Here is a 24,008-nt window from a genome sequence, read left to right on the forward strand (position 1 = left end):
TTAAGCTCACTCAGAACGCGTGGAATGAAAATGGTGTTCTTGAAAAAGTTTTGTCAAACCTTTTTCGAGTTTGGTTTAGAAATATGTTGATTCTATCTCTCAATACATAATAATCATGTGCCATGTCAAGGCATCTTCACCTCTGTACGAGTTTAAAGAGAATTCCACCACTTTCTTTCCTTTGTTAAGTTCACTTCATCAGAAAGAGTAAAACCGAACAAGTAGAAGAATTAGGCCCTACAGTTTTGAGGAAATGTAATAAAATGAACACAGCAATGGAATTCTAAATGTTCACATTATTAAACGAGACAAATATGCCTGTTGGAATTTTCATATATATATATCTCGATAGATAGATAATATATATATCGATAGATAGATAGATAATACATATATAAGAGCCCAAAATTTCTTCCTCTTCAAAACGTCAATGTTGCCATGGTGTCACAAACTGTAGCATAATTTGAAAGGAAGAATATCATATTTTTGTTTGCATTTAGTCATGTCAAAGGAGGTATAGGCCTACCAACTGAAGAGACCGGCCTTTTGATGAAAAGTACACCTCTGAGATGGTCATTGTACATTCCGTGCACTGTCACAGCTGCTGTGAAATGTGCATGGGTTGAATAACAGCACACAGAGGCATATCGGTTAACATTGCCCTGCGTGCCGTATGTTGCTGTGCCTGAGACTTGGACCCCGTTTACAGTGCGGGGCCAGGCTCGGCCGCGGCCGAGCCCGGCCTCAATTGCGCAGGCGAGCCCCGCAATTTTGTCCGTTTACACTGCCGGGCTCGGCTGCGCTTTTGATTCAAACCTTTCAATATATTGTCGTAGTGGCGCTCTGCTTGTAAACAAATGCAATTTGGTATTGTCTGGTTTTCAGACCCTTTGCCAAATGAATTCCGTGGCGACGAAGTCGCCGTTCGGGCAAAGGCCTTTGCCGAAGGAAAGAATCCTTTGCAGGACAAAACCACCTTAAACTATACTAGTTTTCGACGTTAAGGGGGTTAATATCCTGAATAGCGAAAGATACAGGCAGAGGGTTTGGAAGCCAGACTAAAACTGGCCGCGCAATTGGCCGCGCATTTGGCCCAGTTTGCGTTTACACCAAGAAAAGGCAGGGCCCAGCCGCGGCTTGGCCGCGGCCGAGACCACCTCCAGAGCGAGGCCAAATGCGAGGCCAATTTTGGCCTCGCATTTGGCCTTTTGCGCGTTTACACTGAAGCGGGGCTGGACACGGCTGCGGCCGAGCCGCAGCCGAGCCTCGCACTGTAAACGGGGTCATAGATCTTGCTGCAAATATGTGGTTTATTCTCTGTTGTCACATGATATGTATAATGTACTTTTGCCTGCTGTTTCACTCCCACTATCCCAATACACACATGTTAGCCACACAATCCCCATTTTTTTTTCTAGTAATATTAAAAAACCAATACATTATAGGGCTTGTATAGTATTGGCTGAAGTGAGAATTCAGCTTTTAAATTTTTTAGAGATACTTAAAAATCACTCAATGGAATGTTGAGGAGCATATGATTCTAAGAGGAATTCAAAGTTTATTTGATGAAAATTGGTTTTGAAATGATCGAGATATCCAAAAACAAAGTAAAACAAAGCAATCCTAATAAAAGGTAGGTCCCACATTTTATTAGGATCCCTTTGTTTTGGATATCTCAGCCATGATAATTACATGCTCTTTCATATTTCATAAGAGATTTTGAAGTGGCCGGAGGCATTATGTTTTCGGGTCGTCCGTCCGTCCGTCCGTCCGTCCGTACGTCCGTCCGTCCCGTTTTGTTTTTGTCGATATCTCAAGAACCGTGTGGTGGTTTTACATCAAACTTGGTATGAGGGTATATCCTTGGGGGATAATACTTTGTGTGGATTTTAGGGTCACAGGGTCAAAGGTCAAAGGTCACAGGTTTATTTTGTGAAAAAAAATTGAAATTTCATGTTTTTCTCCATATCTCGCAAATGGTTCAAGGTATCTTCATGGAACTTAGTATATATGCTTGTACCGATGGGAAGTGATTATCTAGGGAAGTTGGGGGTCATGGGTCAAAGGTCAGAGGGTCAAAGGTCAAGGTCAACTCCTCAAAATATCACTACTTTCCTTAAAATGCAATAGGCTAAAGGTTTTTTTTTTTTAAACTTGATGTATGGCATGTATTACCCAATATATATTTTTTGGGAAGTTTCTTGCCAAAAGGTCAAAGGTCTTTCATCAATTCACACAAAAAAGAGTTGGAAACCTGAAGCCCCATCTCAACCAAGACTATATCATCCCCTTTAAGGGACAAGTTCACCTTAGTATACGTAAGGATTGAGTGAATGCAGCAATATCAGTAGAAGACATCCTCAGTGAAAGTTTGAGGAAATTCAGCCAATCTGTTCAAAAGTTATGACTTTTTTAATTTCTGTGCAATTACTGCTGGATGAGAAGACTACTACAGTTTGTGATGTCGCGTGTGTAAAATGATATTAGGAAAATTTAAAGAGAAATCTCCCAAGTAGTCTTTTTTTTTCAAAAATAAAGTACATATTCCCTCATCTTGTTATTGACATATGTTGAGGGTAATATTATTCCCCCATGACCTCTGAAACAGGCAAGTCAAGTACTCTTTTATCATGCGAGAAAAGTGAAAATATGTTGAATTTTCTTCATATTTTCTATAAATTGTTCTACACCTGTGACATCACCAGCCATTGTAGTCTTCTCATCCATTGATGGTGGCAATGAAATCTTAAAAATTCATTAGTTGTTGTTTTTTTTTTCACAGCTTGATTGATCTTCCCCAAACTTTCACCGATGTGTTCTACTAACATTGCAGCATTCACTCAATGCACATGTATATTAAGGTGAACCTGTCCTTTAAGACTTGACATTGTAATCTGAGTAGCACCAAATGTTCACAACTCTATCTCCTCCCCCCCCCCCCCCCCCCCCACCATTGAGTTAAAGAAAGGATATGTGTTGGAATGACCTTTCATCAAGCACTTTTAGGCAGATATGTGTGTATATTTCCACAGGAAAAGCAACAGCGAAAGTGGTGTATTACCAGCAAATATTGATCTGTCCGAATGGGAAATGATGAATGAGTTTCATGTTTCCCCTCCATGCAGTTTGTTTGCCTTTTTATGTTTTTTTTTTGTTTCGTTTTCTTTTTGATTTACATGTATATCTGTGAGAGTTGTGTTTGTTCTATGACTACAGTGTAGTATGCAGATCAAGGGCACAAAAATGGGAAATAAAGTAGAAAACTTACCAACCAGAGAAATCATGTGGGCTGATGTTATTTATGGGTTCATCAAATTCCGGCGGGTGATTGGATAAACATGATCATGCGATGGTGAATCATTTGTTACGTTCTCCCGTGGGCATAACATGATGGCGTGTTCTCGCATGGGAGAACGCGTTTGGGCAAAATGATACCTCCAAGACAGAACAATGACATTGTTACCATGATTAGAAAAAGAAAAACAAAACAAAAACAAAAACTGATCTGAGTGACTGGTGATTTATGATGCGTGTAGAAAATGTAGTAGATTAGTATTACAGGAGGCAGTGTGTATTAAGAATTGACAGAGCAACTTTGCATATGTATTGGACAGATGAGGTACTGCCATGTGGAGCTGTGCTGTGGTCTTTGTGATGTTGCCTTGTAAATGGCTACCAAGATATATTGGAGATGAGGGTAACTATGTTTCAGACCCAGATATATGATATGGGATGTGACAACTTTGTTTTTGGGAAGAACAGGCATGAGTGGTCTAACCTTGGGCTGTGACGTCTATATCTGGGAGGTTATGTGATCCCTCTGCAGTATGGCATGCCGTTTGGATGGAAATTTTGAATGTTTTCTGCCCTGCCCCTAGTGCCTAGCATTAGATTTTATATCACTCGCTAGCAAAATGATGATATCACCTATGAGTGTGTTTATCAACTCCCGTCTGGTGCAGAATTGAAGTTTCCAACAATTTTTAGGGAGTTTTCGGCAGTTGATAAAGCTGTTTTCATTATGGGGTTAGCAACGCATTTCTGAAATGCTGAAAAAAAAAAACACACATGAAATTGCAAAGTTCACCTTTGAGCAAGAACCATGTTTCTGAAACGCCCCCCAAAAAAGTGTGATCAAATGCGTTTGAGCCAGTAATGCGTTTCTGTAGAGTTGATAAACATGATGTCATTTTGAAATGCATTTATATAGCTCGGACCTGCCCATACCAACCACTACCAAGGACACTTCTCAGCTCCACAGGTCAAACTGTGCAGTGGAGCTGCACCAGTGAGAAGGACTCCCAATTGACTCTCGACAGAGATGATAAGTGCAACAATTTGAGAAACCCAAGCCGCAAGGCCTTTACAAACTCGTTTTGATAGTGGGTATTGAAACATGTTTCAAACATACATAAGAAAGATGATAAACACAGCCATAGTGTCCTCATGTGGTTTCTTATCATTCAGTAGCCCAGAATGCAAGGGGGAAAAAAAATTACCTCTGCACCCTAACAACCCAGGATCCTAATTCTTCTGTTGCCTGAAGGAGTTGGCATCATTTGTTGCCAAGAGATATGTGGGAACATTATGTCCGAAATTTATCTTTGGTTGTGTCATGAATGACATGTGTATGGAACTGTAGCAATGAATAGCGTATTTCTCTTCTGATAGCTGAGATTTCTCAATGAAGTTCAATGAGATATAAGGGCTATCCCAACTGCAATCACAGACCTTCCACTCAAGCCCTGTTTTAACAGGCCTTTATACCCCGACAACGTCACGACAACGTCGCGGCAACATGTAGAGAACATGATTCCTCACCTCAGGTAATAAAACCCCAGGAGAGGGCAAGAGATACCATTTCACCAGACACTCACCAAAGACCTTCTCCAGGTAGGTTTCCATTTTCTATAGCAACCTACCCCTTCGTGCACGAAGGGGGTGTGGTTATGATCCATGCCATTAATCAAAGAATGGCGTTTTTCTCTTTTTGGACTACTGTGCATGCGATTTGAGCGTATCAAAGGAATGTTACCGTGAGAGCATTGTAAGAGAAGGGCTGTGTATGGGGGGTGATGTCGCGGTAATTACCCTAGCCGGCGATAGGATAGAATTTGGCAAAAGTTACTACGACAACATGCGAGCAACATTTTGCTGGAACCATTATAACAGGCAGGGTAAAAAGATATTGCCCAGACACTGTCATGGTAACTCTGGATTGATGAGATCAGTTAAAACAGGACTTGAGCCTCATACTCATCTTTAGCCCCTCACTGAGAGAGAGGGATTGTTGGCTACATTGCTGTGCTGCACAGTATGACGTGTGTTTAGAAATATTTTGGCACTCATTGGACCTACAATCTCAAAGTATGATGGCCTAATTTTTTGAATTAGTGGCATTCATCCGCAAAGCTGTCTAAATGTGGACGAGACCACCCAGGTGGGTCGGTATTGAGAAAGGCGGAAGGTCCTCATTTTTTCAAGCAAAGCGTCTATTTAGTGTTACTCAGAGCCAATGTCATAGCGGTTGTTATGTCGTTAAATGTCAAGGGTTTATTGCAAGACAATGAGCCGCTGCGAATTTCATTATTAATCAACATGCAAATGAAATCAGATAAATTGATGAAGGAGAATTTGAAACAAAAACCGAACATTTTTTTTTTTTTCTGGGGGGGAGGGGGAGGAGAGGTTTCAACATTTTCCCACCTGTTGAAAGTCAATTCAATAGATTACTCACAGCCTTTTGATATTACTTTCTTTCATTATCTGTCATTGGAAGTAGGCTAGTATCTTTATGACTGCTAAATAAATGAACAATACTTTTTTTTTTCGTACTACAGGTCTCTCTTTTTCTTTTCTTTTTTCATCTCAGTGCTGATGCAATGAATCTGTTACAAGGGCACACCATCAACCGTGGCACATTTCTGCAGGTTATACCAGAGAGATGAATTTGGGAGAGAGAAAGTTTGATTTTGGATGTGATTCAGTCTACTTTCAGTCCAATTGCACACAGCAGGATTCATAAATGAATATTTATATGTTAGTGACAATTCAGGATATAGGATGTAGAATTTCAGCAAGGGAAGATTGCATGTAGACCTTCATTTACATGGGATTTGCTGAGAATCGGCAAATTGCGTGCTTTTCCTGGGTAGGAAGCTGTCATCATGCATGAAATGTTTGTTGGAGTAGACGCGAAGTAGGTCGACATGATGTGCAATTTGCCACAAGATAAGAATATCTCTAAATATCTTTAAGAACTTGTAATATCAAGTAGATTACTTTCATGAAATGTTTTTCAAATAGTTGTGTCCCTTACATCCTTATTCCCCCCCCCATCTTTTGGAAATGGTTCCTTTATCCTTTAATTTCCCTCTCCCTCTCTCCCCTCCCCCAAGAAAAAAAAAGAAGAAGAAATGATGACTTTAAAAGAGATATAATTATACTATGTTTGATTGATGACAGAATATTTAATATAGAAAACAAGAAATGTGGATGTTCGTGAGGTAAGTAGAAGTGATAATGGAAACAAACTTAAGAAGGAAATATTTTCTGCTGTCGGGAGAAATTTGCCTGTACAATTAGGAGGTATCTAACTTGACAGTGAATCAAAGAAAACAAAATAAATTAACCTGATAACAGCAACTAAACCAAGTATTCATTTCAAGTTTAAAAAGTCCTTCTGAACCACCAACTCAGAATGGAATCATTATGGTAAATATGACTTTGGGAACTCTTATACACCCATCTATATTCAAATCAGATATATATATGCACAAAGAGCTGCGTTACAATTTTGATTCTCACGTAAGGTTTATTTATAACCACAAGTCTCTTCCGACCTAAAAATCACAAACTTTTCAACAGAAGCAAGTGCTTGCAACTGTTGATGTTGTAACCATAGAGGGCAGCAGACCACTTTTGTGGTAGCTTTCCCCACAGCTCAGTGACATTCACTGCACAGGTGGTATTTCAAGGTTTATGTTTCCCCACACTGTGACATCACATTCTCTCTCCTTGAGACATGACAACTCATTATCACTGTCATATATGTATTTATATGTCCATATGCAATTACAAATGTGATATACTATGCCATGTGTGTGGGGGTGTGTGTGTGTGGGAGATAGTGTTTTCTGTGGTTTCATGATCGTCTATGACAACTCTCATATCAACCTCGTCAGAAAACAAAAAGAAAACAAAAATCTGAAAGATTTGTTTGTATTTTACCTGGCAAAGTCAATTAAACAACTGAGCTGTGTGTGAGAATGAAAAATGACATTCTCAGTTGTTCTAGATACCAAGCGAAATTGATATCAATAAGAATATGCTGATAGAAGTAGAGTGATGTGATTTTATTGGTTCCTACCAGCACATGATGATATCTTGGTAATGTTTATCTCCACAGTTTTTGCTCCGTGCAGAATTTAGGAATCTGGTTTTTATTGGTCATCATAATTTAGAGTTTGCAGTCAGGGTGTAATGGTCTATACTACGGCCACATCAAATCATTCTTTGCCCCACCCTGATTGCAACCCTAGCAGCGTTTATGGCATGGGAAAACGTGGCCCAACTTTTATTATCATTGTGTGTGTGATTGTGTGTTTTTTATCTATGGATGAAGCTTGCTTTTATTTGGTTTAGTAGTTTTGAAGGCTATTTTTGTGGCAGTTGTGGGCTACAATAAAAAGAAAGAAATTAAATAGCACAACTAGCAAAGACGCAACGCGGAACCATACATGAAGATGACGAGCTATATCCTGGCTTCCTGACTGGTTGAATGCATTCAAACTGACTCAGCCATGCGGAAATTGTTTTGAGAGCAGGCAGGCGTTTAGGTGACATTGACGGCAACGGGAGCATAAAAGCCGTGTGTAGCAGTTGTCATGCCGATGTGCGGCGCAAGTACACATTATTTAGGTCAAGATTGCCCAACGTCATGAAAGTCACGTTGCGTCGAGGTCGCTCGGCCGCAGCGTGCCCTTGGAAGTGACTGGCTGTGCACGTCAAACATGGGAGAGATGTATGTGTTATGTGCAGTAGCGTAATCCCTTTTTTGTGTCATCTTTGCCCTATACGTGTAGGTATTTATCTTTCAGTGAAATCTGTGCCTGTGAGATGCTATTGTTATCACCAGTGGTAGCAGTGCATTGGAAAAAGCATGGCTAAAGGTAGCATACACACCAAGTCAGTCCATCGTGCCTGTTAGCCCTGAGATACAAATTGATGTGAATTTCGTGAATTAATGTGCGACTGCAAAACCTTGATCTTGTTTTTATTAATAAAAAACAAAAGTTTGATGATGTTGGCATGGTTAGAGTCATGCTGTCATCTGCCACCCTATTGACAGAAATGAATCACACTACTCATGCCTTTCAGAATAATGAGGTTAGACTTTCTAGTGATTTTAATATCTGTTCCACGCATTACAGCAGCAGGGGTCTAAGCTTAAACCACTTTTCCTCTGGAGGTGTTAATGTTGATAGCAAAGGGGAGGGAAGTTTTGCATTTTGCATCCTCCTTCCCCTGTGACAACAAACAGCCCGCAGAATGGGGCAACTCCAGTGTCAAGGTCATGGCATGTCAGGGTATTTTTATGTTTCTTGGTATCTGTGTTTGCAAGCAAATATCGATAAATTCTATTACACACACACACACACACACACACATATGTGTATATATAATAGATATATTATTATATGCTCACATACTGTGTAAAAGTGGATATTTTTGAGTGACTAATTTTACGCGCTTTGCCGGATGAGAAGAGTTTCGCGTGTTTTTAAAGGACAAGTTCACCTTCATAGACATGTGGGTTGAGTGAATGCATCAATATTAGTAGAGCACATAATTGAGAGTTTGAGGAAAATCGGACAATCCGTTCAAAAGTTATGAATATTTGAAGTTTCTGCTCAGTCACGGCTGGATGAGAAGACTACTATAGCTTGTGATGTCACATGAGTACAACGATATATAGAAAGAATAAAGAAAATTCAACATATTTTCACTTTTTTCGCATAACAAAAGAACACTTGACTTCTCTCTTTCAGAAGGCAGGGGGAATAATATTACCTGTAATATATGTCAGTAACAAGTCGAGGATTTGTGCACTTTATTCAAAAAGTTAAGTTTTGTGAAATTCTCTTCTTATTTTCTTTGTATGGTTGTACGCATGGCATCATACACTGTAGTAGTCTTCTCATCCAGCAGTGACTACGCAGATACTTTAAAAATTCATAACTTTCGAACGGATTGTCCAATTTTCCCCAAACTTTCACGAATGTGTTCTACTAATATCGCTACATTCACTCAATCCACATGTATATGAAGGTGAACTTGTCCTTTAATTCCGCAGAATCAAGACACCAAGTACACAAACATACGGCAAGCAAAAATATTCGCATGCTTTTATTTTCGCGCTGCTTTCTGGTTGCGCCAAATGCGCGAAAATTTCAACACCACGAAAATGTCCACTTTTACAGTAGATGTATCCACAACCCAAAATAATGCACAAGATTGTATCAGTGTGCCAAGTCTATACTGATGGCTGCATTTGTGCTAGATAATGAAGTCACTCTGTGAAATGAATACCCCAGTGCTCTGATTAAGTATGTATAAATATTCATATGTGACATGATGATTGTAATAGTTTTCAGCATGCATAATACATGGTCCTAATTTCTATGTTGGATGCATTCATCATTCCATATATGAGCATTGACGTGGCAGACCTGTTAACTGACTCTAGCCGACATTGTTGGGTCAGACTACTCAATCATTGCATTAGTATGAATGGGATGTGTCGTTCCGTTAAAGGGACATTCCATTCTCATATTATGTTGCTGCATATGAAAGCAGAAAAAAATAATAAATCAGTGAAAATTTGGGGGAAAAAGACACAAATGTAAAGTTAGGAGTAAGGCAAATTGTCAAATCTATATTACAGAGATCTTGAGCAGCTTTCTATTCAGTGTGTACACAAAAATTTACCAGTTTTAATTTTTCTCCCGGGAAAAAAAAAATACTTCAGAACTGTCATTGGTATTACAACAGCTATTCCCTATTAACATGTCCTCCTCAGCAGATAAATTCTGTCTGTGCCCAAATATATGAGGGAAATGGAATTTTTCCCCAATCTTTTTTTTATAGCTGATTTACTTCTCTCTGATTCTTCTATTTTCACACAAAGCAGCAAAATATGAAGATGGAATATCCCTTTAACATATACCATACAAAGCACGGCATTACAATTTCCCCAAAACACTTTCTGGAATGAGATTTTGAAAATACACCTACTCATAACCATGCGACTGATGAGTTGATCTGGAAATGTGTGTACTCGACAGCGATGATTCTGAGCTTCACAGATTTATAGCCATAGAAGGACACTCTTGACTTCATGTAACTCCCAGCTCACGTGTGCATTTATCAACTCACTTCTGGCATAGAATTAGAATTAAGGTTTCCAAACTACTTTTCAGGAAGATTTGGGCAGTTGATAAATGGAAAGTTGTTTTACTTATGGGGTTGAAAATACCTTTCTGAAATACCTTTCTGGAAAAAAAAAAGTGTGATCACAAACGTGTTTAAGCCAGAAATGTATGTCTGTGGAGATGATAAACACACAAAGTCATTTTGAATCACATAGCTTGGACCTGCCCATGCCAACTACTGCCAACTACACATCCCTGCTCCACAGGTCAAACTGTTCAGTGGAGCTGTGCAGTGACAAGGCCTCCCAATTGACTCACGACAGAGATTATAAATTTTAAATGAACCTGCCAAATTATTTGCTTTCTCTTGGAAAGTATGTGCATATCGCAAATGATATTGCTTGAGCAATGATTCCCAGTGTACACTACAACAACACATGCATTTTTCTTGATTTATTAAGAGCTCTAGTTACTATCTTCTGAGCATGTAGTTTTTAGATTTCTCAAGGCGCCATCTTGTTTTTATCCAGGCCGGCAGTTGACGGTAATGATGAGATCAAAGCCGGAAAGCATGTTTGAAATGTTTTTGTGACACCTTTGATGGGAACAGGTGCCTGAGTTGATTAATGAGTGATGAATATCCATGTGAAGTAGGTCCATGCTAACACTAACAGGCTGGCAGAAGTTTGATTCAAGTTTAACATAATTATAGTGAATGGAGCAATGGGACTTAAGGCCGTGTCACACCTTTCTGGGCAAGCTACAAGGAGGGATTTTCCAGCACGCAGGAGAATTTCTCCGGGTGGACAAGAGTGTTTGCGAGTTTCGCACTTGTTTCTTACCTACTAGACGTGTGCTACTTATCTTCTACTTGCGTGTATTCTGTGTGACCTGCCTGAGAGCTTTGAAACCGATCCGTTTCTGTTACGAGCGACTTACAGGTACTGAGAAGTACCTGCATTAGAGTTGCCTGAGAGGTGCTGCTGGTTAGGGTCTCCTACTGGTGTTCTGCACGTACCTCTGCAAGCGGACCCCACGACTCACTCGGAACAAGTTTTGAGCATGCTCAAGGCCTTGTCATACCATATCTTGGGAAGTTTTGCGGCCTGACTTGCGGGGAAACAAATTTGCTACCCGGAGCTCTCCGCAGTTGGTCAGCACCCCAACAGTACCTAGCGCATATCTCGCCTGTAGTTGCCTGGAGGTGCGCACGCAAGTCCCATTTAACCATAGCCAAGTTTTGAGCATGACCAAAACTTTTTCCGGGTGAGTCGCGGAGATGCCCGGAGAGGTCCATGCAGAACGCCAGTAGGAGGCCCTGAGCGGCAGCACCTCGCAGGCAACTCCCACACAGGTACTTTGCAGCCCCCGTATGCAGCCAAGATAATGACATTCTGTGAGACTTCTGCCATTCCTACAGAGGAATTCCTTCACTGAATTGTCAGCACCCATGCAACTGGTACACAGGTCACACAGTATACCCGTAAATAAAATGTAAGTAGAACGCATCCAGCAAGTAAGACAAATGCTCTGACTCGCCCAAATTCTTGTCCGCCCTCACAAATTGTCCGGTATGCTGGAAATCCCCACACACAACAAGCCCGCGTAGCATGCCCGGAAAGATGTGACAGGGCCTAAACATGGTTGCGGGTAAAAAGATTTGCATGCGCACCTCCGGGCGACTACGAGTGAGATACGTGCTAGATACTGTCGTGTGCGGGTCATCTGCAGGGACCTCCGGGTAGTAAAAATTATTCTCCACAAGTCGAACGCAAAGCTTGCCCGGAAAGGTGTGACACAGCCTTAAAAGGTGTATATACTGTTATGAGATGCTGACATTAGAGTTTGGGAATTGCACTTTATTCTTTTTTTTTCAAGTTTGAAGATATTTAATACTTTTTATCTTGTGCGATGGGATATTGGGTGTAATAGGTTGTTGCATGATGAATATGTTTTGCTGCACTTATATCTGCTGGATGAAGGAGTTTTATACCAACAGGCATATACGCTGAGGATCAGCAGTACTCAGAATAAGTGGTGAGCCCTCTTAAGTCTAGTCTGAGTAAGGTTCAATAGGATTGACCATTCACAAGTCACCCTGCTTGGTTACTTGCTAACTTATTGAGCGACATCACTGCTTTTCAGCTTTGCTCAGTGTGTGGAAGGCCTGTGAAATAAATAGCATGGCTATTGTTTCACACTATTGATTGTTGCATAAATTTTAGAGAGGTTAGAATTGTTGTCATCACATTCAGTTTATAGATAGAATGTGGAATTTGCTTGGAATAGCAAAGAAAAAAAGTTTTGAGAACTGAGAAGGTAGTGCATTCTGATGCACACATGCACACACACACACACATGCGCTCTTGTTCCTGCCCCATGTACTGAGTAGTTGGAAAAGGTTGGGGCTTTTGTGTGTGAGAGTTCACCTGTTCCATTTGGGAACATGTTTGTGAAGGTTGCAGATCAAGGTCAACATTTGAATTTGTAGTAGTAGCAGTATCTCGTATGAGATCAGACATGATTCAGTTGATCTATCGAATAGTCAGCGAGGACTGAGTCCAAAGTTCGCTGTCAGATACAAAGATTATTCTGAAGGCAAAAGCTGTCCTGAAAACACTTTTGATATACAAATAATGAATGTTTGTGAGTTTATGAGGTGATAGATGAAATGATCCATTCAGTGAGGATTGAATGGATCAAAAATATCATCTTTTACCGAATGAAATATTCTGTCCATTGAATGAAATATTCTGTCCATTGCATGAATGAAAAACATTTATTAGTTGTTTTATGTAGTGCCTTAAAAAGATCCTTGTCATTTGATGCTTTATGAAGTTAGAAACAAGAGAGAATATACGGGATCTGAGATTGGGAGAGTGCTCACTGAGTGCTTTTTATGCTGTCGCATACACACTGAAAACTTAAGCATTTTACATGCACAATGTGCCGGGCTCTCGGCGTGCTTGCAATGGAGCAAATCATATGGATCCGAAATTGCACGGTAAATGGAGCCACTATTGCACAGGTGATGACATCGGAGTGAAATGGGACGAATGATCAATGTCAAACAACCAATTAAATGACAAGGATCTAGTTAGGCGTGATATAAGGAATAGTATTGACTAGACAAATAAAGTTCATTGTTATTACTATTATTATCATTATAATCATTATTATTGTAACTGTTATTGTTACATCCACTTCTAATGCTGGCCACAATTATGTCATTATTGGCATAATCATTGTATTGTCATTGTCAAGAAAGAAAGGAAGAATTATGTAGGATTTGGCTTTGCCACTCTTTTGTAATGAATAGTTTGCTTGGTTTTGGTTGGTTGTTTGTTTTCGTTGTTTGTTTGTTGTTTTTTTTTTGGTGTGTGTTTCCCAACTGTTTTGTCTTTTTAAAACTAACAGTATTCAAGACCTCATCAAGAAAGCTCTTACCCATAATTACGCCGTTGATTTACAACCCCGTAATGAGTCTGTGATGATAGAACACGTTAACAGACAGAAAGGGTAACAGGCAGACATACTGGTTTAATTCAGGTGATATTATTTTCTACTTTAGCGAGTGTTTTCTCCACAAAAGATGCATTATGGCAGGCATCCATCACAATGAACAGTCAAATGCCAGTCTTATTTCACTTGACCGATGATGGATTTTGGTTATTCTGAGACAGTAGACATGCAGGTTTGTTCTTTCCAATGTCTTTAAAAAAAAAGAAGAAAACTCTGTGTGACGTGTTTGCACGTCCACCTCAGTCAACGGCTTGCCAACTTTGCATTTTGTATACACCTTAAATTTTGCAAGGCTTTTGTCTTAGCAAATTTTTTGAGTTGAGTGCTATTAGAATTAGAATGCTATTAGAATGCCCAAAATTGTTAACGCTGATCTCAACATGAATGCAATGTGCACACATACATTTCTCTATTTGACACTGTACTCCTTGATCACATATTCAACTACTCACAAAATTGTTGGGAAGGCTCAATTTGCGAAAAAAATTAGACTCACTAAATATATCGTCGCTGGGGCGACAAGACGTCGTATCTACAAAATGTCAAATGTTCAGGAGAGCCAAAAAACATGGCGGCCAAAGCACTATAGCGAATGAGATCGCATTTCATTTGACATGCTGTGGTGGCTTCATTTTTGGAGTAAGACAGTTAGGATTTGGTCAGGACATCACTTAACCCATTATTTGACTATTAATCAGAAAAAGTCAATTTCACCAAAATTGCAGATACAAGGTCTTGTCACCCCGGCAACGATATGCCAAATACAGTATTTTGCTCAAACACATAACAGTATCTGTATCACAATATGCCACAGATCATTAAAACCAGCGATAGTCAATAGCTTTATCATAAAGTTTACATCAGAGTAAAACTTTGCAATTTTCTTTACAACTTATACTCACTGCATTTCCGGCATAAATGCTCATGTAAAAAAAGGTGCATGGCTTTTGAAGATGGTAATGTGTTCCAAAGGCGCTTGTGCATTGCGGTCTAAGAATGATGTAGCATACAGGGGGTTAATTCCACCATGGCACGCAAACAGTTAATGTTCGTTGTTGATCGTGAATGCGTGGAGATCGAAGTATTACAATTCAGAATCGCTAGTCACAATGCATTTCATTAGAAGACTATGCACAGTAGCATATAGTGTATGCATGTGAAATACGATATCATTGCCAGTCACAAGCTACTCTGAATGACATCGCGCATTTAAATTAGAATTAGCCATCGCCGTGCAAATGGCGTGTCATTTACTGACAAAAACTGAAACTCTGGGAGCCTGATGTTCCTATGGGTGGATATCTATCATGGCACATGTTGCTGCTTTCCTTGTTTGGAGGGTATCAGCAAATTTATGTCGTTTTTGTATAGGCCCTATACATTTAGTGGATAGTAGAAGAATTTTTTTTTTTTTTTTTTGGGGGGGGGAGAGGTATTGGTTATTCGATCTGAAAGCATGACAAAGGGTTAACAAACTCATGTTGATACCTTTGTTTACATCAGTCTGTCCATAGCTTTATATCCAATCAGCAAATGAAATGGCAATTAGGAAAAGGGGGAGATGAAATAAAACAAAACAAGACCAAGAAAAAAAAAATAGATACATCCAATATAGGTCAGGCATGCGCAGATAGGCTCAGGCAGGCCTAGCGATATAATAGGAGATGGGTGACCACACACTTGATGCATAGAAATAGCTTTTGAGTGTGTACACAAGCATAGCGCTGTGCAAAGAAGTTCATTGCCGTCCCCAACAATAGCATGCCCTGCCTGCATGAAAAAGCTCATTCTTTTCCAGTGATGTTGTTCAACCTTTATGTGTGTGTGCGTGGGGGGGGGGGGGGGGGAGGGGTGGAGACTTCTCTGCCATCCCCCCCCCCTTTATTTTATTTTTTTTTAATAATTTGGGAGTGCATCTATGTAGAGAAAGAATTATTTTCTTTTAAAAGTGCAATATGTGAAGAAAGCCTTTTGAAGCATATATCCTTGGTGCCATTATGTAGAGGCCTTGACCACTTCTCATTAGGAAACACATTCAGAATCGGGCATGGAGTATCCGGTGTGTCGGAGACTGGATGAGTGCAAATATGGTTGAAATTAGACGAGAGGAATAAAAAAAAAAACACAACACATATGAAGAGATGGAGAGAAAGAGATAGAGAGAGAGAGAGAGGAAGAGAGGGAGAGAGAAGGGGAGATAAAAAAAATTAGAACAGAGAAGAAGAGGGAACAACAATAAAAAGCGCATAGTGTGATAACAGCAGCTAGCTTGGTCTCAATTGTTCCAGAGGGTCGGCCTGGGCTGGGGTCATTCGCGCCTCCCACCATGCTGGCTGTGCCTCCACCATGCATGGTCAAGCAGCCATAATGACAGAGAGAAAATGCTGCGCACAAAACAAGTACATTAGCAGTGGAGTGTGAGGTCATTGCCAGTGAGCATACAAATCGTATGTGGTGTATATAATGAGAATACTATGTGTGTGTGTGGTTAGTACCGCAGCTTCATCCGAGCCCATTGCTGTAGTCAGTCAACACGCAGAGGAGAGCTCTGCTCAAACAAGCGCTAGTTCCATTGTCCACTCCACTTCGGGGGGTTTTTCTCGGAGCAAAAATGGCCTCATGGCAGGCCACGACAAGGGTATGTTGTGATTTTTACTTCAACTTTACTTTATGAGTCTGCCCTTCCTTTTCTTTATTTTCTCATCCAGTGTTAAGTGTGGTGTGTGTGTATGTATATATGTGTGTGTGTGTGTGTATGTATGTGCTTGCAAAGTAGTGGCTTGAAATACATCTGTTGCTGCAATGGCTTTCACCCTTTTCTCTCCCTCTCTTTCCCATTCCCTTTGGATCTCTCGTTCTATCTCTCTTTCATTCTCTCTCTCCTCTTCTTCCATGCACATACGCGTTAGGCGCGATAGGTGATACCATAGGCCTCAATCCGCTGCATAGCTGCTTATGTTGTATGTGGACTGCGCAGGTATTGGGCAACTCTCTATGCAGCATGCAGTGTGCGTGTCCATAGCTCAAGTCCATAGCCCTATTTACCAGCACACACACTCTCTCACACACATATGCACACACACACACACACACACACACACACACACACACACACACACAACACACACTCACTATCAGTCACACTCACACATATACACACTGACACGCAAACACACACATACACACATTCGCATCAGCGTACACACTCCCGCTTCGGCTCACACACATGCATTCTGCGGGCCCTTTTTCACCACACATCACAGCCCAAAGAGTTCAATGTGAACCTTCTAGTATGTGATGCAGTCAGTCAGGTCAATATTTGCCCGTAGTTGAGCATTGAGTTGTGCTAATACAGCAGTCCCATAGTAGTGCTTTTCTTTGGTTAACTGTATGAGTTGGGCACAGCTGTACGCGTGGCTTGCTCCCTTTCATGAACCAATCCACGCAGTTACTGCCTCAAGGTGATCAAACTTTGTCTTTTCTGAACTTGAAAAATGAATTTCAATATTACCATTGAAGCACAGAGGAATTACTGCCACTATAAGCAGTAACTTGCCATCTCTTAATCATTTTGCTGTGAATCTGGCTATGACTAGATGTGAATGAAGTCTCCTTTAAAGGTGCTCACTCTTCATTCGGCACAATGCATGTGTAAATGTTTGCCGTGCAGAGATTATGGCCCAATGTGTGATGCCGCAGTGCGGTCAGGGTGAATACCGAAGCTTGCCGCATGTGAGGAACAGGATTTATCTCTCCCTCTTCCATTCGTGGTTACCAAATGTGGTCGGTGTATTCCGTTAGTCATGAAAGACGCGATGCAGCATTTATGATCTTCACACACACGTCACGTTGTTTGTGCCCTTCATACCAACAAAAGCCCACAGCAGGACCTGGTGTATAACCTATCCATATATCTAGACGAACGCCCTGAAACTTGTATGGCAAGGCAGTGCCCCCCATGGTACACATTGATCAACCATTCCACCATGTCATTCACTGAACAAAGCGGAATCACTCATGCTGGCTCACATGTCAAGCCTGAAGCACCGTGACGCTGCCAGTCCAGCTTCAGGTTCGCAAACGCACCAGAAAAAGAAACACAGAACCAAGGCAAAGCTATGCTGGTATTACTTACTCTATTACACGAAAGAAGACATCACATAACATGTGCAAAGGTAAGGCTTTTGATCTGGGAAACCACCATATAGTCCAAACTCTTGACAATAATGTGCCATCATTGATCCAAATGGTCCAATTTTACTATATCATTGTCAATTTGGAACAAACAAATGAAAAATTCAATATTTTTTCTTTGACTACCATATCAGAACCCCCTTTTCAGTAAGGCTTCTTTATTATGTTACATATATATTATATATCAATTTTAATGTCAGTGAGTTGGATTAGATGATGCCTATTGTATATGAATGCAAATATATATGCTACATCTTGTTCTTATACCTGAAGCTATTGTTGTAATATTGTCATTTGTTTTTGTTTTTTTCAAGAGATGAGCATGTGTAAAGAAATGAGATAGGCATATATATCATACCAGTGTACTCTTTTTATCTCGGAGTGAATAGATTCTACATTCCATACAGTTAGAAACCCATGCCTGCTGTGTAGGGCTGCTACATGCGCTGTACTGCTGCTAAATGATGTGCACATGCATGCAAAAGGTCAGCTTTGATGATATGCCTGGAAGGCAAGCCTTGTGTGCGTGACAGGCTTGGCAATGACCGAGTCGCTATCCCGCGAGCATGACGGGATTCATTTGTTGAGTCAGAGGGGTAAACATGTACAAAAAGCACTTGATGCGGATCATGTGCCCGTTTTTGAGGGAATTTGGAATGTTGCACGTCATGAATGTTTTGTGTGTGCTGATTACCTTTGCCAGCCTGCCTTTCAGTATTGTCAAAACCGCTGGAATCCATTCAGTTATGTGTGTGTTTTTTTCATGGCGAGCTGTGACCTGTCACCTGTAGTAGTGTGTGGGGGAATTTGGAATGTTTTCACGTCACAAATGTTTTATTGTGTATGCCGATTATTTTGCTAGCGTGACTTTCAGTATTGTCACCGTGAGTGAATCCCATTCAGTATGTGATTATTCATAGAGTAACCAGCACCAATGAAGTATAATCTTTGGAATAACAAGCTTTTCTTAACAAAAATCCAGGACTAGATTTCAGTCTCTTGGGAAATACATTAATGCTGTATGTTAGTGTGCAAAGCTAATGCAAAGTATTGATGAGTGCATCATGTATGATGCAAACAGTTCTCAAGTTTCTTAATCTCTTCAAATTTTTGATCATCCCATATTTTGAGTACATCATGAGGCTAACATAAAAACAGAAACATATGCCTGTTGGATTCTTATGATTTGTCACTGTAAGACTCCATTAATGTAGCCTGGAGATGTATTTCCAAACTGCCATTTTCTGAGATGATGTCATTTCTCAACATTGAATTATCCTGTTGCTTTCTTCCTTTTTCATCAAATTTTGACCATTCATTAGATCCCATCCCCCATTTTTTTCCAGACAAGGTACCTCATACTTTATTCTTGGAAGAGTTGTGGAATTGGGAATTTTTCCCCTGCCATTTGTGTCATAACATTTTCAAACAAGGATGAAAGAAAACTTGTCTATCTACTCTGTATCTAGAAAGGAAAAAAAAAAGGTATTGTATTGCATTGCATAAAATTGATCTGTGGCGGATGGGTAACATCCTGGCTTGATTGGTAAAATGAAACCCACAGGGGGGAAATCAAAACACAGTAATGATCAGCAGACCAGGAATTGGGTATTATGTAGGTATTATGTAATCACCGAATCATGTGATTCTTAATGGGCTCCCTCATTGTTTGCATAGGGTGCGCGACTCACACTATTTCAGCGTTTCTTTCACTTTGGGTGAATGAGTAATCATTTCTGTATGTACAAGTTTCCTGGAATTCATTTCAACATAATTGCATAAATCTAGTTGAATGACTACGTAGCTAGTGATGAATTTCAGTGAATGATGAAATGGTTCTCTCTCCCATCCCCTCTCTCTCTCTCTCTCTTCATCTATCCATTTATTTATCTATCTATCTATCTATCTATCTATCTATCTATCTATTTATCTCTTTATTCTCTCTCATTGTGAACAGATTTGGAAGAAAATTCTTCATACACTTCTTTTGTGAGATTACATCCCTTATATGATAGTCCAACATGACACCTGTGTGTGATATAATATAATTATGATAATATGATATAATATAATTATGATGATATGATATCACTCCCACAAGTTGTCATATCTTAGCTTGATTAAGTCTTTTTTTGTGTGTTTGACAGTGCACTTTTTGAAAACAAGAACCACTAGAGTAATGATTCACTCCTTTTTCAGTACAGATAGGAATGCAGTGTCAAAGCCAGTTAGTTTTAAGAACTTTGTTCTCTCATCAGATGAACGAAGACTGCCTGTGTTTATGAAGGGTGTATTAACTCCAGGTTACTGAAATTAAATTACAATTATATTTGTTAATTGGTTTCTGATGCATCAACAGAAAACTTTGAATAATTTCTCTCAAACCCACTTAAAAGTTTTATCAAATACAAAATGTAAAAAATTCCATGTCTTTGGAAGTCAGTGACCATTGTCCTTTAAGGAGGCTCTCATAGTTGATATGTGATTGATCTGGTCTTAGATCCCATTATATAATTGACCATGAGGCCCATTTCCCTTCAGGTCTCAGAGGAATTCAGTGACTAATTGTGGACGTTTGCCCCATTTCAGTGTTCAGACGTTTATGGTCACATGTGGAACATGTTCTGGCATTCATTCATTTGACTTTGCAATCTTGTTGGTGCTATTTGGAGGGCACTTCAAGGGAAAAAACCACACCGCTTTTAACTTACTTCGAAAGGCTTCTAAGCAGGCATTTTAAGACTCACTGCTCATTTGGTAGCGATCTTTCCTATTTAAATATATGTGTGTTGCCATAGTAACTTAATTGTTTCCTGTTGGAACTTGTCTTCTGGTATTGCCTGTCTGCTCTCTGTGTGTTTGAATATGAGTCAGTCCCAAAGGATGGCCTTTGAAATGTGTGACAGGGAGGCCACTCTATCAAATTTGCCATTGATTTATCTTTGGATCGGCTGTAACTTGTTTTAGATTTGGGGGGGGGGGTTGAGGTGGACCTACTTATCACGCCCACCAGCTTTGATAAAAATGGATGCTATACATGGACAAATGTTACAGTCAACTGTGCAAACTTTTTGTGAAAGTGCAAGCACTGTGCAATAATTACAAAATGTAAACCTGATAACTTGATGGCTTTGATGTCATTCGCCCTTTCTGTTTTGCATAGCAATTAGCATATGTTTATGTATTTACGGTGTATGAAATTTAAAATTCTTCAAAGATTTTTTTTTTTGAGTAACCATTCTTTCAATTGTTTGCTGTATTGATGTTACAAAGTGGAAAAAATTAAACTTGTGTGTATCAATTTAGGTGTTCCTGTGATTTGAGGGGTCCATATTTTCACTTCAGAATCACATAGATCCCTTCTGGTATTCTACAATGTACTTTTCCTGGAGGGAGGGGGTGTTTCACAAAGAATTTAAGTCATTCTTAAATGTTAAGAACAAATAAAAATTATGGTATGCTGCATTGTATTCAATGTGAACTTCCCAATGAAAATTAACATTGACTTTTTCACATAGGGCCTAGTCATTGCTACACAAAATTTATGGAATAAGTGACTTCAACATTTTTCTGTAAGTTTTGATAAAGATGTGAAGTGGGTTCTGAAAGGCTAATAAAACTAAGCAGGTAAAACCAATGGCATACCATGATTGTAACTTTTAAGATCGACTTCAATTCATTATGAAACATCCCATGGCCTTCTGATTATATGACTTATGATTTCTCATAGGAACCTCATCTTTTAAAGATTTCATGGTTGTCTTTTTTTTTTTTTTTTTTTTTTTTGTAGTTTGCTGTCCCAATCCCCATTCCCGTCCACGTGACTAGCATTTTGAATTTTATTGTCGGGCAATAACATTCTTTCCCTTTGAATTGACACAGTTTAGCAAATAACTCTAGGTACCGGTACATTCACACTGTAATAACGGAGGGGTATGATGCCACATAAATGTGTTAGCTCTGTCTTCTCATTGACAAAAAGGAAAATATCATGGTAATAACTATTGGAATTCACTTGGTACCATTTTCATTCACAAAATACTTGTTGTATTGCTGGTATTAGTGGTAAGCATTGGGCATGCCCATACCTCCAATGGGAAAAGACATGAACAGAGATGCCAACTATTACTTTTTCGCCGTATTTTATACTTTTTTTGGGGGGGGAGGGGGGCAAAGATACTGCAGGTCTCATGGATTTTAAGGCTTTTTTTTTTTTCACCCCAAAATATGCCTTTTCAGCCCTCAGTATACCAATGCTGTTTACAATGCTGACATCCCTTTACGATGTATGTCGGGTCATACAAGAAATGCACCACTGTACAATCAGCATTTCTCAACAAGATTCACACTCAAATCTCTCATGCATATTTTGTTCGAAGTTTGAATTACCGCCCTTAATACCACAGTATTTTGTGATGTATTTGCATTCACATTGTGAAGTATACCATGGTATTTCACCGTCAATCCATGCGCATTCTGTGTATCTATGCAAGGTATTCATTGGAATATTTTCCCTGTGATTTTCTTCACTGTGATATTATATAACATGATTAATAAGTATCAACTGGACAAGAATGCAGTCCTTTCTTTAAGGATCCTGACATTAACAAACAGCATTCCACATTGAAACTGCATGCTGGAAGGTAGGGGAGGTTGATGTAAAATGAGAATATCATGAACCTTAAAAGAGGCTTTCATTTGTAGTCACATTTTTTAGATTAAGTTAGACTGGCCTGAGAAACTACCCTTCAAATTTTGCAAAATGGAACCTGGCACCCTTTGCTCCTTATCGTTGTTCCAAGTCTTCGAATGTTCTTCCAATCTGAACACGTGTAAAGTAGGTTGACGACAATGTGCCAAAGTTCAAATCGGTGTGTATGTGTGTATGGCATAAAGTGCAGAGAGGTCTCCAATTAATGAGGCTATAGGTGTCTATCTCAATCACAAAACCACCAAGCTCATGATCTTGTCGATTCATGTTTGAATGACATTGTTTACTCAGTGTTGCATACCTCTGCACCCCGCTGATTATGGACTGCCTTAAAAGTCGTCCCCTACCAAAGCAGGTAGTTTAATATGCTTGGGATGCCATTGTCAAATGTCAATGCAATTTGCCTTCACATTATGTATGTTCCCAGCAGTACATGTCAGGTTTGATGTGTTAGCGCTTAAACTGTTCCATTTTCTGTTGTCGGAAAGTTTGCAGCGTCCCCCAGGCGTGGGGGGTTGGAGGGGTCAAGTGGTGTGCAAACTTGTAGTGTTACTTTGACCATGGTGTACCCTCTCATTGATAAGTAACACTCGGTACCATTACATTTATGGCTGGTTCGTTTGGTCAAAGGGAGCAGAAGAATAGGTATGATATAGGAGACCACACTTACTACCATGATGTACAAAGATATGGGAAGATTGTTGGCAAGAATGTATGTACTGTACCTCCGTCATCGCCTTAGCCTTTGATAGCCATTGACTTCAAGCTTCATGCTTGCCTCCCGTATGAATATGTATATGAATGCTTCCATAGACCTCAGTGGCCTCAGAAAATCAATTTAAACTCAAACCTAATGGTGCGTATGTGAGTGACCGTGCAATATGAATTCATTAGACATAAGTTAACACATTGGCATGACAGTGTAGCCATTGCAAGGCGAGTAGCAATGTGGTGTTTAACAATTCAGAGACCTGTACATTTTGTATGTTACCCCAGCCATTTCTTTATCCTTTCCTGTTGAAATATTATGTTAGCTTAGTGGCAAACACCTGGGGGCATTTCATGAAGCGTTTTGGTTGGATATTTTTCTTACAAACTGTTACAAGCTACTGAAATCCTTGCATCTGATTGGCTATGAGAACAAATTT

General features: G+C 39.8%; 1 protein-coding gene across 4 annotated transcripts in view; it reads left to right on the top strand.

The window, feature by feature from the left end:
* The window catches only part of LOC139709279 (uncharacterized), a 115,600-nt gene that overhangs the window by 86,077 nt on the left and 5,515 nt on the right, over positions 1-24,008 (top strand). Inside the window, exon 1 of one of the 4 annotated variants that reach the window (XM_071621231.1) lies at positions 16,354-16,593. The exons of the other annotated variants lie outside the window; for them this stretch is intronic. The gene's annotated coding sequence lies outside the window, so the exon portion shown is untranslated. Of the gene's footprint in view, positions 1-16,353; positions 16,594-24,008 lie in introns of those variants that run through there. 4 annotated transcript variants of the gene reach the window in all.

This window comes from Diadema antillarum, unplaced genomic scaffold, assembly GCF_040938485.1.
Source record: "Diadema antillarum isolate AM-2024a unplaced genomic scaffold, OU_Dant_1.0 seq00001424_RagTag, whole genome shotgun sequence".
Lineage (NCBI taxonomy): Eukaryota > Metazoa > Echinodermata > Echinoidea > Diadematoida > Diadematidae > Diadema > Diadema antillarum.